The sequence below is a fragment of the Rhinopithecus roxellana genome, chromosome 11 (assembly GCF_007565055.1).
Source record: "Rhinopithecus roxellana isolate Shanxi Qingling chromosome 11, ASM756505v1, whole genome shotgun sequence".
Lineage (NCBI taxonomy): Eukaryota > Metazoa > Chordata > Mammalia > Primates > Cercopithecidae > Rhinopithecus > Rhinopithecus roxellana.
The window spans coordinates 140,907,899-140,923,552 of NC_044559.1; the positions used below are offsets into that span (position 1 = coordinate 140,907,899).

General features: G+C 39.7%; 1 pseudogene; it reads left to right on the plus strand.

The window, feature by feature from the left end:
• Nucleotides 1–15,654, plus strand: part of LOC104659367 — a 63,278-nt pseudogene that overhangs the window by 10,841 nt on the left and 36,783 nt on the right.

Genomic DNA, 15,654 nt, shown 5'->3' on the forward strand with positions numbered 1-15,654 from the left:
TTTTAATTGTATCCAATCGTGTGGATTTAGATTTTAAGTAAAAATCTAAATTTAATATAGACCAGAGGTATTGATTTGCAGGATGTCTGGCAATTTAAGAAAATGTGGAAAAAAGGTTTTTTTCTTTCTTTCTTTTTGTTTTTTATTTTGAGATGGAGTCTTGCTGTGTCACCCAGGCTGGAGTGCAGTGGCACAATCTCGGCTTGCTGCAAACTCCGCCTCCCGGGTTCCTACCATTCTCCTGCTTCAGTCTCCCAAGTAGCTGAGACTGCAGGCGCCCACCACCACGCCAGGCTAATTTTTTGTATTTTTAGTAGAGACAGGGTTTCACTGTGGTCTCAATCTCCTGACCTCATGGTCCGCCCACTTTGGCCTCCCAAAGTGCTGGGATTACAGGCATGAACCACCACGTGGAAAAAAGGTTTTTATTGAGAAATAGCATTTTATTTTGTTAATATCTGGTTAGTTCATTGTCAAGACTGCTATTTTCTAAGAGACTTGAAAAGATGCCACTCTGTAGCCAATGGCTATAAGTAGTTCAAAGGTTTATTGCTTAGCCATATGTAAAATAAGGGAAGATTTTTTAGCAAAGGCAACCACAAGCAAGAGTGCTCTTGTATGTCCAGGAAGAAAGAGAAAGACCCTTAATCTGGGGCCATAGGGCAGGAGCCCACCAGCAGAATTTTTGAATAATCCTGGGGCAGACTAATTTTGGGCGACCCATCTCAGAATGGTGGATCAAAGGGGCAAGTCCACTTGCCTTGTATGCAACTTAGGAGGATTAGTAGAAGACAGTGGGTCTAGATTTCTGGTGGTTTCTGCCCTAGCAGATGTCTAACACGTAAGCCAGGACATTCTGCTGTGAGTGACTTATTGTACCCAACTCTTACTTTTCTCCATACTGAAACACGTCTTTCATAGGTGATATAACTTTAAAATGTATATGTAGATATAACTTAAATATGGGGCTTGGAAAAGCACAAATAGGCTGGGCATGGTGGCTTGCACCTGTAATCCTAGTACTTTAGGAGACTGAGGTGGGCAAGACCTGAGGTCAGGAGTTCCAGACCAGCCTGGCCAACGTGATGAAACCCTGTCTCTACTAAAAATACAAAAACTAGCCAGGCATGGTGGTGCACACCTGTAATCCCAGCTACTACAGAGGCTGAGGTGGGAGGATCACTTAAACCTGGGAGGTGGAGGCTTCAGTGAGATGAGATCATGCCACTGCACTCCAGCCTGAGCAACAGAGAGAGACTGTTTCAAAAAAAAAAAAAAAAAAAGCAAAAATTGGTTTCCCTATTGGGTAAGGTATAGTAGTTGGCAGCAGAATGGACCCGTTGAGGACAACTGTGAAATTACAGAAAATATTTAAATGCAACTTAGTGCTATAGAAGCAAAGAGAACTAAAGGGACAAAATTCTAGAGAGTGGTAAATCCCAGAAAGCACATGCACATAATGCAGCTGTTTGCTCTGGGGACCCTTTCCACTACTGGCTATAGGGAACTTGGTTCCGGAAGAGGGCCATACCCTGAGGGTCAGGGGAAGGCATGGGGGGACCAGAAGCCAGGAGAACAAACAACTGCAATGAAAAAAATGGATACACTAGGGGCTTCTAACACATAATTTCTCAAGAAATTTCCAGATGTCTCATGCTGCATAGGGCAGGAGGCTGAAAAACTAATTTGAGAAGAAAACAAGTAGGATTTTTGTTGCCTTGCATGTTGCAATAGGGAGGAGAAATTATTAGAACTTAGGAAGTGCCAGCGGATTGGTCCTTTGGTGAACTTGCCATCAGTAAAAGCCCTGGAAACAAGGTCATACCAGAGATTGATGGTGCCTTGTCACAATTGCAAACAATACTTGAGTGGAATATTTGAAAACTTGCTTAAAGAGAAAACTCTAGGACAGATGGCTTCCCTGAAGTTATTCCAAATATTTAAGAAATAAAGAATACCAGGCTTTTACAAACTTTTCTAGAAGAAAAAAGATGGAAATTTTCCAATTCAGTTTTTGAGCCAGTGCAACTTTGATACCAAAACCAAAAAAAACCATAAAGCTGTAGACCAAAGTCTCACAGATTTAGATGCAAAATCCTAAAATTGAAAAAAAAAATCTAGCCATATCCGTAAACTCTATCATCACCAAGAGATGTTTATTAGGGCAATCAAAAGATGATTTATTTTAAAAAATCAATGTGACCTTCTATTCCTCTTTCTTTTGAGTCTCCTCTTTGACTTTTTATGTGTCTCTTCTGCCTTCCCTCCCTAGAGTGGAGGAGTTAGACATGCCTCATGGGATGAGAGGAGTCGTGGTTCTATGTCTGCTGGCACCAAGAGGGCTGAGGGTGAGGTGTGGAAGGGACAGGGGGAGGAGATGGGCAGCATTGTTGAGAGATTGGTACTATTGAGCAAATAAATATGTTGAGAATGATGACAGCAAGGTTTCTTTCTGCTAGATAAAGTGTTTAAAAAATAGGAATGAAGAGAAGCTAGAAAACCTGGAGTGTGGGATTTGAATAGAGCTCGTATGTTTTAAATATATAGGAACAAATAGAGAAATTGTTGTGTGTGCACATATGCATATATTTTGTGATTCATTCTGAGAGGACATAAACACAGTGACACCTCAGTAACAGTAAGCACACCAACTGCCAAGTTACTAGTTCCTAAATACTATCCACAGAAAAGAGGACCAGGGATGATTCCTAGTCAGAGATTGGGATAAATACAAGATGAGCCTGAATCATCTCATGTACCAAAATACTCTGGCTGGGTTCAGTGGCTCATGCCTGTAATTCTAACATGTTAGAAGGTCGAAGTGGGTGGGTTGCTTGAGCCCAGGAGTTTGAGACCAGCCTGGGTAACATCGCAAAACTGTCTCTACAAAAAAATGCAAAACTTAGCCATGCATGGTGGCATGCAACTGTAGTCCGAGATACTCAGGAGGCAGAGAGGTGGGAGGATCACTTGAGCCTGGGAGATTGAGGCTACATTGAGCTCTGATCATGCCACTGCACTCCAGCCTGGAAGACAAAGTGAGACCCTGTCTCAGGAAAAAAGAAAAAATATGTCATTCAGCAAGTTAATGGATAAACTGTGGAACATCCAGAAAGCTTTAATATTCTTCAAAGAAATAGAAAACACAACCCTAAAATGTATATGGGAACCACAAAATACCTAGAATAATCAGATCTATTCTGAGCAAAAAAAAAAAAAAAAAAAAAAAAAAAAAAAAAAAGGAGGAATCATATTACCTGACTTCAAATTATTCTACAGAGCTACAGTAACCAAAACATCATGATACTGGCATAAAAACAAACACATTGGAACAGAATAGACAACCCAGAAACAAATTCATACATCTACGGTGAACTCACTTTTCACAAAGGTATGAAGAACATATATTGGGGAAAAGATAATGTCTTTAATAAATGGTGCTAGGGAAAACTGGATATCCATATGCAGAAGAATGAAACTAGACCTCCATCTCTTACCATATACAAAAATCAAAATCAATTAAAAAGTTAAATCTAAGACCTCAAACTATGAAACAGCTAAAAGAAAACATTGAGGAATCTCTCCAGGACATTGGAGTTGGCAAAGATTTCTTGTGTAATACCTGACAAAACAGGCAACCAAAGCAAAAGTGGACAAGTGGGATCACATCAAGTTAAAAAGCTTTTGCATTGCAAAGGAAACAAAGTGAAGAGACAACCCATAGAATGGGAGAGAATATTTGCAAACTATCCGTCTGTATTAGGCCATTCTTGAAATACTATAAAGAAATACTTGAGACTGGGTAATTTATAAAGACGAGGCTTAATTGACTCAAGGTTTTGCAGGCTGTACGGGAAGCATGGTGCTAACATCTGATCAGCTTGTAGGGAGGCGTCAGGAAGCTTCCAACCATGGTGGAAGGCAAAAGGGGAGTACGTTCCTCACATGATGGGAGCAGGGGCAAAGACAGAGGGGGAGGGAGGTGCCACACACTTAACCAGATCTTGTGAGTACTCAGGTCTTGTGAGGGGTGCTTGAGGTCATGGATACCCCATTTACCCTGATGTGTTTATACACATTTCATGCCTGTATCAAAACACTATAAACATACACACCTACTTTGTACCCACAAAAATTTAAAAATAAAGTGAATTTCAATGTTTAAAGACTCATTATTAATACCAGTTTCTATAAATTTAATATTTCAATAAAACTCCCAATATTTATTCTTAACACTGGAAAAAGTTTTCCAAAATGTATATGGCAGAAATAAGGGACCTTGATTCGAGGACAGCATCAATTAATGAGGGATCTTCCCCCTTGACCAAAATACCTTCCACCAAGACCCACCTTTAACGCTGAGGATTACATCTCAAAATGAGATTTAGGCAGGGACAAATATCCAAACTATATCACTAGCTATATCAGGAGCTGTAATTATAACTATATCAGGAGCTATAACAAGTCTATAGAAAAAAAATCTAATCTGATTGAAAACTGGGCAAAAATCTGAATAGACGTTTCTCAAAAGAAGACATTCAAATGGCAAACAGGCATATGAAAATGTGCTCAACATCATTGATCCATTAGAGAAATGCAAATCAAAACTACAATGAGATATCATCTCACCCCAGTTAAAATGTCTCCTGTCCAAAAGACAGGTAGTAACAAATGCTGAAGAGGATGTGGAGAAAAGGGAACCCTTGTGCACTGTGGAAATGTATAGTAGTACAAACACTATGGAGAACAGTTTGTAGGTACCTCAAAAACTAAAAATAGAGCTACCATACAATCCAGCAATTCCACTAGTAGATATATGCCCCAAAGAAAGGAAATCAGCATATTGAAGATATATCTGCACCATGTTTACTGTAGCACTACTCACAATAGCCAAGATTTGGAAGCAACCTAAGTGTCTATCAGCAGATGAATGGATAAATAAAATATGGTGCATATACACAATGGTGCATACAAAATAAATATGGAACATACAAAACTAAATTTAATGCACTTAATTTAAAATAATACAAAAGATTTATGCACTTTAAACTTTGATAAGTTAGATTTTGTTAAATTCAAAAGCTTGTGTTCTTCAAAGCACACAGTTAAGGAAATGGAAAGGCGAGTTATGGGCTGAAAAAAATTACTTGTAAGACCACTTTGGATAAGAATAGAAGAAAAATCCCAATGAGAAAATTGGTGGAAGATTGGTATGGAAAGTTCACTACAGAAATAATACGAATGGCAAATAAGACTGATTTGGGGGAGTGTGTTCAATACCAATGTTAACTTTTGAAATGTCCTGTGTTTAATTTTTTGGAGTGTGTGATTTGCAACATGCCTCTGCTGCATGGAGGTTGAGGAGATGGTAAAATGAACAGTAGTAATAATTGTAAACATAAAGTCTCAAGGGGTCATAATTTTCCACGGAACAGAATAAAATGTGTAGTTGTCAATTTACAACACCACTCAGTAAGAGCACAATACAATAATTCCACTATTCTTAATATGGGCCAAATTTCTGATATTGAAACCAGCTCAATTTTCCTATACAATTAATGTTTATGGGAGCTTTTTTGGGGAATAAACATAGAAATTGACTGTCAAACCATTCTTGCATTGCTATAAAGAAATACCTGAGACTGGGTAATATAAAGAAAATAAGTTATAAAGGAAAGGGGTTTAATGGACTCAGGTTCTGCAGGCTTTACAGGAAACATGGTGCTGGCATCTGCTTGGGTTTTGGTGAAGCTTCAGCTTTCAGTCATAGCAGAAGGCAAAGCAGGAGCAAGAGATAGTGAGTTGGGGGAAGTGCCACGTTCTTTGAGATGACCAGATCTTGGGAGAATTCGCTATGAGAAAGACAGCACTAAGCCATATGAGGGTTGCATCCCCATGATCACCTCCCACTAGGACCTACTTCCAGCACTGGGAATTACAATTCAACATCAGATTTAGGCAAGCAAAAATATCCAAAGTATAGGATTGACCTCCCAGTCTTAAAGGTTGAGAAATTTAACGTTTGTCATCTGAGTTGCTTTCTCAATAAACTGATCATTAGGACTCCCACATAGTTTCATGGAACTGAAACTTTACAGATCACCACAACTGGACAATGAAACCTGTTGCCAGTTGACTAACTCTTCTTCCTTCTCTCTCAGTCCTGTTTTCCCACAGGTGGTTACAATGAGATGCTAGATCTCTTATCTAACCACCTGCTCCCTGTTGATCATATTCCTTGCTCCCCTTAATTCCTGTGTATATAAACTCCTAACTTTAGTTGGGAGAGAGACGAATTTGATGGTTAGACTGACAGCATCCACAATAAAGCACTTCTTCCCTGGCAATACTCGTCTTAGTGACTGGCTTTCTGTGTGGTGAGCAACCACACCTAGGACAAACCCCTGGTGTTCAGCAATGATACATTTGTTCTACTTGATCCTCTGAGCTAATATCTTTGTCTTGTAAAAAGTTGCCTCACAGCCACTCAATCAGGGAATGCTCAATGAGGAAGAAACGATTAAGAACTGTGTTATCCAGTTTTGTATAGAGCTGCTGTGATCAGGCAGTTCACTGTGCAGTGAAAAACCTCCAGAGCAACATGCAGCAGCCCTGTCATCACCCTGTTGACAGGGCTTCTCCTCCATCTAGTAGAAATCTTCGCACACCTGTGAAGCCAACTATAGCCATAACTGGAGCCCAGGCTGAAGCTTTTTGCTAATAACCAATGTGCTAGAAAGGTGGGGTTGGCCCATTTATCTGTGCATTGTATCTAAGCCATGTAGTTTGAGCCCTAGAAAAGAGTTCTACCTGACGATGAGCTATTGTGCCAAACAGTCGACTGGGGATTTCAAAACTTGGACTTGAAGGGACTTTCAGTATTCTCTAATAAAGGTGGACTCTATGTCCATATCTTTTCATATTTTCAAGGGCAAAAAGTAAACATTTTTGCTCAAATATTCCAATTTCCAAATAATTCATATAATGGTATTGGATTGACCCCTAAATAAATGTAAGCTAAGAAACTGGGCAAGGCTGATATGTTCATCTCCTCCCATGTTCATGGAATAGAGATGTACCTAGAGAGATTTACAATTGTATGGGTCTTTCTGTTGGCTTGTTTTGGACTAGTTTGAGACATTCAAGCCCTAGAATCCTTTAAAAATCATTAAGATTAATTGAGGACCCTCAGAATGTCTGCTATTTTCATCTTTTCAATTATGCCAACCACTTTCTTCAATGATGACAAGCACTCAAATTGTATTTCTCTCTTTAATACTAATATACGAGTGTTAGAAATGAAAAATAGAAAACAAAGGGCGTATATTGTGTGTGATACTTGGTTTTAAGTGAAACCAGTAATGTTCCAACTAAAGATATTATTTCCTAGTATTACACAGCTCATTCAGGTGGTGCATTTCTCGAAGTGCACTACTGGTATATGATGGGTATGGGGAACAGGCCCCCCCGCAAAAGTCTGACCATAAACTGGCCCCAAAACTGGCCATCAACAACATTCTGCAGCATTGTGACATGTTCATGATGGCCATAATGCCCATACTGGAAGGTTGTGGGTTTGCCAGAATGAGGGCAAGGAACACCTGACCCACCTAGGGTGGAAAAACGCTTAAAGGCATCCTTAAGCCACAAACAATAGCATGAGCGATCTGTACCTTAAGGACATGCTCCTGCTGCAGTTAACTAACCCACAAGGCATACTTTTAGTTAATTTAAGATCTATAGAAACAATGCTAATGACTGACTTGCTGTTAATAAATACATGGGTAAATCTCTGTTCAGGGCTCCAGCTCTGAAGGCTGTGAGACCCCTGATTTCCCACTTCACACCTGTATATTTCTGTCTGCATGTCTTTAATTCCTCTAAGCCTACTGGGTTAGGGTCTCCCCGACTGAGCTGGTCTTGGCAAGTAGCGTCCATCGTGGGGGTTTGAAACCAGGATGAAGGGTCGCCTGGAGCGATGGTTGGAGAACATGGATTTAAGCTGGAGGACACCTGAGTACTCTTAAAGCAATCCCTGGGGTGAGTCAGAAGGGGAGCTCAGAAGTGTCAGGGTATCAATGGAACAAGTGTTGGGACTTTTTCACACTGATGATGAGGAGGAAGGAGAGTATAATGAAGTAACAGAAGGGGCGACAGAGCAGGTTTATTTTCCAGCTAAAGCTAAAGCAGCAAAGGAGGGAGAGGTTCATCCCTACCCTTCTGCACCCCTTCATTATTATTTTGAAGAAAAAGAGTGGCCTGACCCTCCAGATCTTTCTTTTCCAGAGGACATTGGGTGAAAAGTAGTTGTGCCAGTGACTGTTTGAGCAGTGCCTCAAGTGACTCCTCTTAGTTTTATTCAGGCAGGAATTCAGCAAGCTAGAAGAGAGGGTGATTTAGAGGCTTGGCAGTTCCCTATTAGAATACACTCCCTAGATCAACAGGGAAATATTATAGCTACATTTGGGCTTTTTCCTTTTAAATACTCAAAGAATTTAAACAAGCTATTCATACTAAAAAAGAATGTAGAAATAATCAGTGAGTCAGGCCTCCAGATAGGGGAAAAAAAGAAAACTGCTGAGTCTGAAATATGCCCAAAATGTAAAAAAGGAAAACATTGGGCCAATCATGTCACTTTAAGTTTGATAAAGATGGGAACCCAATTTCGGGAAACACCATGAGGAGCCCGTTCTGGGTCCTGTTCCAAACCGGAGCATTTCCAGCTCAGGCCATTTCTTCACTGCTGTACAATGTCTGTCCCCCGCCAGAGCTGGTAGTGCCACAGTAGATTTATGCTGCACAAAAGCTGTGAGCCTTCTGCCTGGGTAACCCCCGCAAAAGGTAACCCAAGTAGTCTGTGGACACTTGCCAGCAGGGACAGTAGGATTACTTTTAGGAAGGTCTAGTTTAAGTTTAAAAGGGACACAAATGCATACAGGAGTCATTGATTCAGATTATAATGGGGAAATTCACGTTGTTATATCTACTTCTGTTCCCTGGAAAGCAGAGCCAGGAGAGCACATAGCACAGCTCCTCATTGTGCTGTATGTGGGAAAGCAGGACAACCAGTCACAATGAGTAATTTAATGGTAGCTGTGATAGTGATGATCAACACTGCCATGAGAATTCCTTCAATAAGGGCTGACACAGGAAACAATTATGCTTAATGGGCATATTTATCAATCTTGACTGGTAATAATGCCTGGATATAATCACTCTAAGACACAGTTACACATGCTTTCTGATCTCAGTATTTACCATAATAAATCTGCTCCTATAATTGAGGCATACCACCCTCAAAATACTATTTGCAAACAAAATTGAACCTGGCCAGAAAGAAATGAAGTACTTGTTTAGGAAGATTGCACTGCAGAACAGTGCAACGATTCCTATGGAATCATTATTAATTGGTCCTCTATGGGGATGTTTAGCTTAAATTGCACCTCTCAGTATGCATGCCATGGCCATATGGCTGATCTGAACAAAATGGTCAAATGGTAGATATAATAAGAAGTATGGCAAGAGTTCTTATTATCTGTAACCATGGTGGTATAGGGCCCCTCAACCTCAAATGACATGGCCCACTGTAGGTGCTAAACAAAAGGATTTGTGGAAACTATTAATAGCTTTTAATAGAAACAAAATTTGGGAAAGAATAAAAAATCATCTAAAAGGACACTCTACAAACTTGTTTTTGGATATTGCAAGATTAAAAGAACAAATATTTATTTTTATTTTTATGTTTATTATTATACTTTAAGTTCTAGGGTACATGTGCATAATGTGCAGGTCTGTTACATATGTATACTTGTGCCATGTTGGTGTGCTGTACCCATCAACTCGTCAGCACCCATCAATTCGTCATTTATATCGGGTATAACTCCCAATGCAATCCCTCCCCCCTCCCCTCTCCCCATGATAGGCCCCAGTGTGTGATGTTCCCCTTCCCGAGTCCAAGTGACCTCATTGTTCAGTTCCCACCTATGAGTGAGAACATGTGGTGTTTGGTTTTCTGTTCTTGTGATAGTTTGCTAAGAATGATGGTTTCCAGCTGCATCCATGTCCCTACAAAGGACGCAAACTCATCCTTTTTAATGGCTGCATAGTATTCCATGGTGTATATGTGCCACATTTACTTAATCCAGTCTGTCACAGATGGACATTTGGGTTGGTTCCAAGTCTTTGCTATTGTGAATAGTGCCGCAATAAACATACATGTGCATGTGTCTTTATAGCAGCATGATTTATAATCCTTTGGGTATATACCCAGTAGTGGGATGGCTGGGTCATATGGTACATCTAGTTCTAGATCCTTGAGGAATTGCCATACTGTTTTCCATAATGGTTGAACTAGTTTACAATCCCACCAACAGTGTAAAAGTGTTCCTATTTCTCCACATCCTCTCCAGCACCTGTTGTTTCCTGACCTTTTAATGATTGCCATTCTAACTGGTGTGAGATGGTATCTCATTGTGGCTTTGATTTGCATTTCTCTGATGGCGAGTGATGATGAGCATTTTTTCATGCATCTGTTGGCTGTATGAATGTCTTCTTTTGAGAAATGTCTGTTCATATCACTTGCCCACTTTTTGATGGGGTTGTTTGTTTTTTTCTTGTAAATTTGTTTGAGTTCTTTGTAGATTCTGGATATTAGCTCTTTGTCAGATGAGTAGATTGCAAAAATTTTCTCCCATTCTGTAGGTTGCCTGTTCACTCTGATGGTAGTTTCTTTTGCTGTGCAGAAGCTCTTTAGTTTAATTAGATCCCATTTGTCAATTTTTGCTTTTATTGCCATTGCTTTTGGTGTTTTAGACATGAAGTCCTTGCCCATGCCTATGTCCTGAATGGTACTACCTAGGTTTTCTTCTAGGGTTTTTATGGTATTAGGTCTAACATTGAAGTCTGTAATCCATCTTGAATTAATTTTCGTATAAGGAGTAAGGAAAGGATCCAGTTTCAGCTTTCTACTTATGGCTAGCCAATTTTCCCAGCACCATTTATTAAATAGGGAATCCTTTCCCCATTTCTTGTTTCTCTCAGGTTTGTCAAAGATCAGATGGCTGTAGATGTGTGGTATTATTTCTGAGGACTCTGTTCTGTTCCATTGGTCTATATCTCTGTTTTGATACCAATACCATGCTGTTTTGGTGACTGTAGCCTTGTAGTATAGTTTGAAGTCAGGTAGCGTGATGCCTCCAGCTTTGTTCTTTTGACTTAGGATTGTCTTGGCAATGTGGGCTCTTTTTTGGTTCCATATGAACTTTAAAGCAGTTTTTTCCAATTCTGTGAAGAAACTCATTGGTAGCTTGATGGGGATGGCATTGAATCTATAAATAACCTTGGGCAGTATGGCCATTTTCATGATATTGATTCTTCCTATCCATGAGCATGGTATGTTCTTCCATTTGTTTGTGTCCTCTTTTATTTCACTGAGCAGTGGTTTGTAGTTCTCCTTGAAGAGGTCCTTTACATCCCTTGTAAGTTGGATTCCTAGGTATTTTATTCTCTTTGAAGCAATTGTGAATGGAAGTTCATTCATGATTTGGCTCTCTGTTTGTCTGTTACTGGTGTATAAGAATGCTTGCGATTTTTGCACATTAATTTTGTATCCTGAGACTTTGCTGAAGTTGCTTATCAGCTTAAGGAGATTTTGGGCTGAGATGATGGGGTTTTCTAAATATACAATCATGTCATCTGCAAACAGGGACAATTTGACTTCTTCTTTTCCTAACTGAATACCCTTGATTTCTTTCTCTTGCCTGATTGCCCTAGCCAGAACTTCCAACACTATGTTGAATAGGAGTGGTGAGAGAGGGCATCTCTGTCTTGTGCCAGTTTTCAAAGGGAATGCTTCTAGTTTTTCGCCCATTCAGTATGATATTGGCTGTCGGTTTGTCATTACTAGCTCTTATTATTTTGAGGTATGTAAAAGAACAAATATTTAAATCATCCCAGGCACACCTGACCTAATGCCACGAACTGGAGTGCTTGAAGGAGCTGCAGACAGATTAGCAGCTAGTAACTCCTTAAAATGGATAAAAACACTTGGAAGCTCTGTGATTTCAATGATGACTGTGCTTTTAATCTGTGTTGTTTGTATAGTCTGCAGATGTGGATCCTAACTCCTATGAGAAGTAGCTCACTGTGACTAAGCTGCCTTTGCTTTTATCGATTTGCAGATCACAGAAGGGGAACATGTTGGGAACAGGCCCCCCAAAATCTGGCTATAAACTCGCCCCAAAACTGGTCATAAAGAAAGATCTCTGCAGCACAGTGACGTGTTCATGATGGTCATAATGCCCACACTGGAAGGTTGTGGGTTTACCAGAATGAGGGCAAGGAACATCTGGCCCACCCAGGGCGGAAAACTGCTTAAAGGCATTCTTAAGCCACAAACAATAGCATGAGTGATCTCTGTCTTAAGGACATGCTCCTGCTGCAGTTAGCTAGTCCCAACCTATTCCTTTAATTTGGCCCATCTCTTCATTTCCTATAAGGGATACTTTTAGTTAATTTAATATCTATAGAAACAATGCTAATGACTGGCTTGCTGTTAATTAATATGTGAGTAAATCTCTGTTTGTGGCTTTCAGCTCTGAAGGCTGTGAGATCCTTGATTTCCCACTTTACACCTGTATGTGTGTCTTTAATTCCTCTAGTGCGGCTGGGTTAGGGTGTCCCCCACCGAGCTGGTCTCGGCAGATGGGAGCTGCAAGGAACCAGTTTTTTAGTAGAACACCTGAGTTAGAGGCTCTCCCGCTTTCCTTCCACATCTTTCTCTGGTTTTCCAGCTCATTTCAGGACCCCTTTCCTCAGCTTCTCTAACACACCAAGCTTCCATCTACTCTCGGGAGAATGCCATTGACACAGAGGTAAATACAGCATAATTCATGACTTCAACTGAATTTGAGCTGAAGTAAATATTTGCAGAAATGTAACAAACTCAGTATAATGCATACCATAAAAGAGGTGTGGCCATAGTGCCAAGGAAGCAGAATGAAAGAACTGCATTTTCAGGTAGAACAAGAACAAGAAAGTTACCTGAAAGAAGTGACAATTTAAGCTGATTTTGATACTTGGGTATAATTCTAGTGGGCAGAGAAACACATAGGCAGTTGAAACTGAGAGAGGTGCTTAGTTAATGTAATGGTTACAGGATGTTTGGGGCTAACGTGAGTCATGCACTTTGACTGATGAGTGGGGAAGAAATGTAAGATCTATGTGGAGAATCTAGAAATTTGTGGTTGACAACAAACTATTGAGGAACAGGGAAAGATATCTGCACTGAAGTGTGGGAAGTAATTGTGTTTTAGAAACTAATCAGAAGATTTTAATATGCATTGATCAATAAGAGTCTATGAGTGAGGAGGTCTGGTAGCAAATGTAAGGTGAGAAGGGGATTAATATAATAGGAGGGAGGATGGATAGAGGATCTAACAGGCTTAACTAATTCATTAATTCATGTTGGGCCATGGGGTTGTGGTGTTAAGCAAAAATAACCATATTACAATCAAATACAGTGGGAGAAATTAAGTAATTGCACACAACTGAGCATAATCACAGCAGAGATGTATACTCAATAGAAACAATCTCAATCTAGGAAGATTTGAGTACTCAGTCCTAGTACTTACTAGGAGTGATTGAGAATATTATACTTTCTGTCAGAAATGATTCCTTGTTAAAAAGTTTAGGTTTTATCTTTTAGATAATGACACCATTGAAAATTTTGGATCAGCAACTAAAATTTAAAAAGTCATTTTTTCCATATTTCTTCCAATCATGTGGTCTTTCTAAAGATGTGCATTACATGATGTACACCATGACATACTGGAAGCTTAGAGACAGCAAATCACATAGGTGACTCTTCCATCCTGAGTTCATGTCCAGTGGCCATGAAGTGTTCTACTTTCATTCAATGGAATTCTGTTTTGAGATGCCATCTAGCTCTATTGCACAGGCTGGAGTGCAGTGGCACAGTCTTGGCTCACTGAAACCTCCCCTCCCGGGTTCAAGCAATTCTCCTGCCTTGGCCTCCCGAGTAGCTGGGATTACAGACACCCGCAACCATGCCCAGCTAATTTTTGTATTTTTAGTAGAGATGAGGTTTCACTCTGTTGACCAGGCTGGTCTCGAACTCTTGATTTCATGATCTGCACCCCTCAGACTCCCAAAATGCTAGGGTTACAAGTGTGAGCCACTGCATCTGGCCAACAAAATTCTTTAAATAATGCTTCTGTGAGAACTCAGTAACTCATCCATAACAATATAGAAACTCAACTTACATTGTAGATTTCTAGATAGTGGATTTTTTCCTTCCCTACATTGCAGTTGCTCAATTTTCTAGAGTTATAATTAGGCATATTTTGTTATATTTTTTGGCTGGTAAAAGTCAAAATAAGAGGAGACGTAGTGATCTTAAGAACTATAACTGTGGCCAGGCACTGGTGGCTCATGTCCTGTAATCCCAGTACTTTGGGAGGCTGAGGCGGGTGGATCACGAGGTCAGCAGTTTGAGACCAGCCTTACCAACATGGAACCCTGTCTCTACTAAAAATACAAAAAATTAGCATGTCTGTAATCCCAGTTACTCAGGATGCTGAGGCAGGAGTATCACTTGAGCCTGGGAGGTGGATGTTGCAGTGAGCCATAATCGCGCCACCGCACTCCAGCCTAGGCGCCAGAGCGAGACTCCAGTCTCAAAGAAAAAAAAAAAGAACTTTAACTTTTATTTTTTATTTTTAACTTTTATTTTAGGTTTAGCGTTATATATGCACATTTATTATATAGGTAAATTTTGTGTTGCAGGGCTTGGTGTACAGACAGCCACCCTCCACCTTAAGTAGGCTGTGGTGTCTGCTGTTCCCTTCTTTGTGTTCATGTGTACTCAATGTTTAGCTTTCACTTATAAGTGAGAACATGAGGCATTCGGTTTTCTGTTTCTGTGTTAAAAAAAAAAAAAAAGTTAGCTTGGCTACTCCGTCTACAGAGTAGCCATTCTTCTTCCTTTACTTTCTCAGTAAACTTGCTTTCACTTAAAAAAAATATTAACTTTAAAACATGTTTCCATGCATCTCATAAAACTGCCATTAGAGATTTCATATATTAGGTTTATCATTTTCCACTATATTTAGATACAATTTAAGTACTTGCCTTCAAATATATTGCCAAAACCCCCTATCCCAACTAACATATGTTTGTGGTTTTGGGTTTGTTTGTTTCTAAAAATCAGTGTTCTTACTTGTTCCATCCTGATTTCAAAATTGTGAGGATGATTTCCTTTCAGTAAAATACACATAAACAGTATCATTTAATCTATTTGTAAGTGTACAATTCAATGTCATCAAATACATTCACAATGTTATGTAACCATCAATACTATCTATACCTAAAATTTTTTCACTTTCCCAGCAAAAGCTTGATCTACTCAACCTTCTCTCCTCCCTGTCAATGATATCTTCTATTCTACTTTCTGTCTTTATGGATTTGCCTATTCCAGGTACGGCATGTAAGGAGAATCATGAGATATGTGTCCTTCTGTGTCTAGATTATTTCTCTAAGCATAACATATTCATGGTCCATCCATGTTTAGCATATATTTTAAAAATAACTTTTATGGCTGAATAGTGTTCCTTTGCATGTTCATACCATGATTTG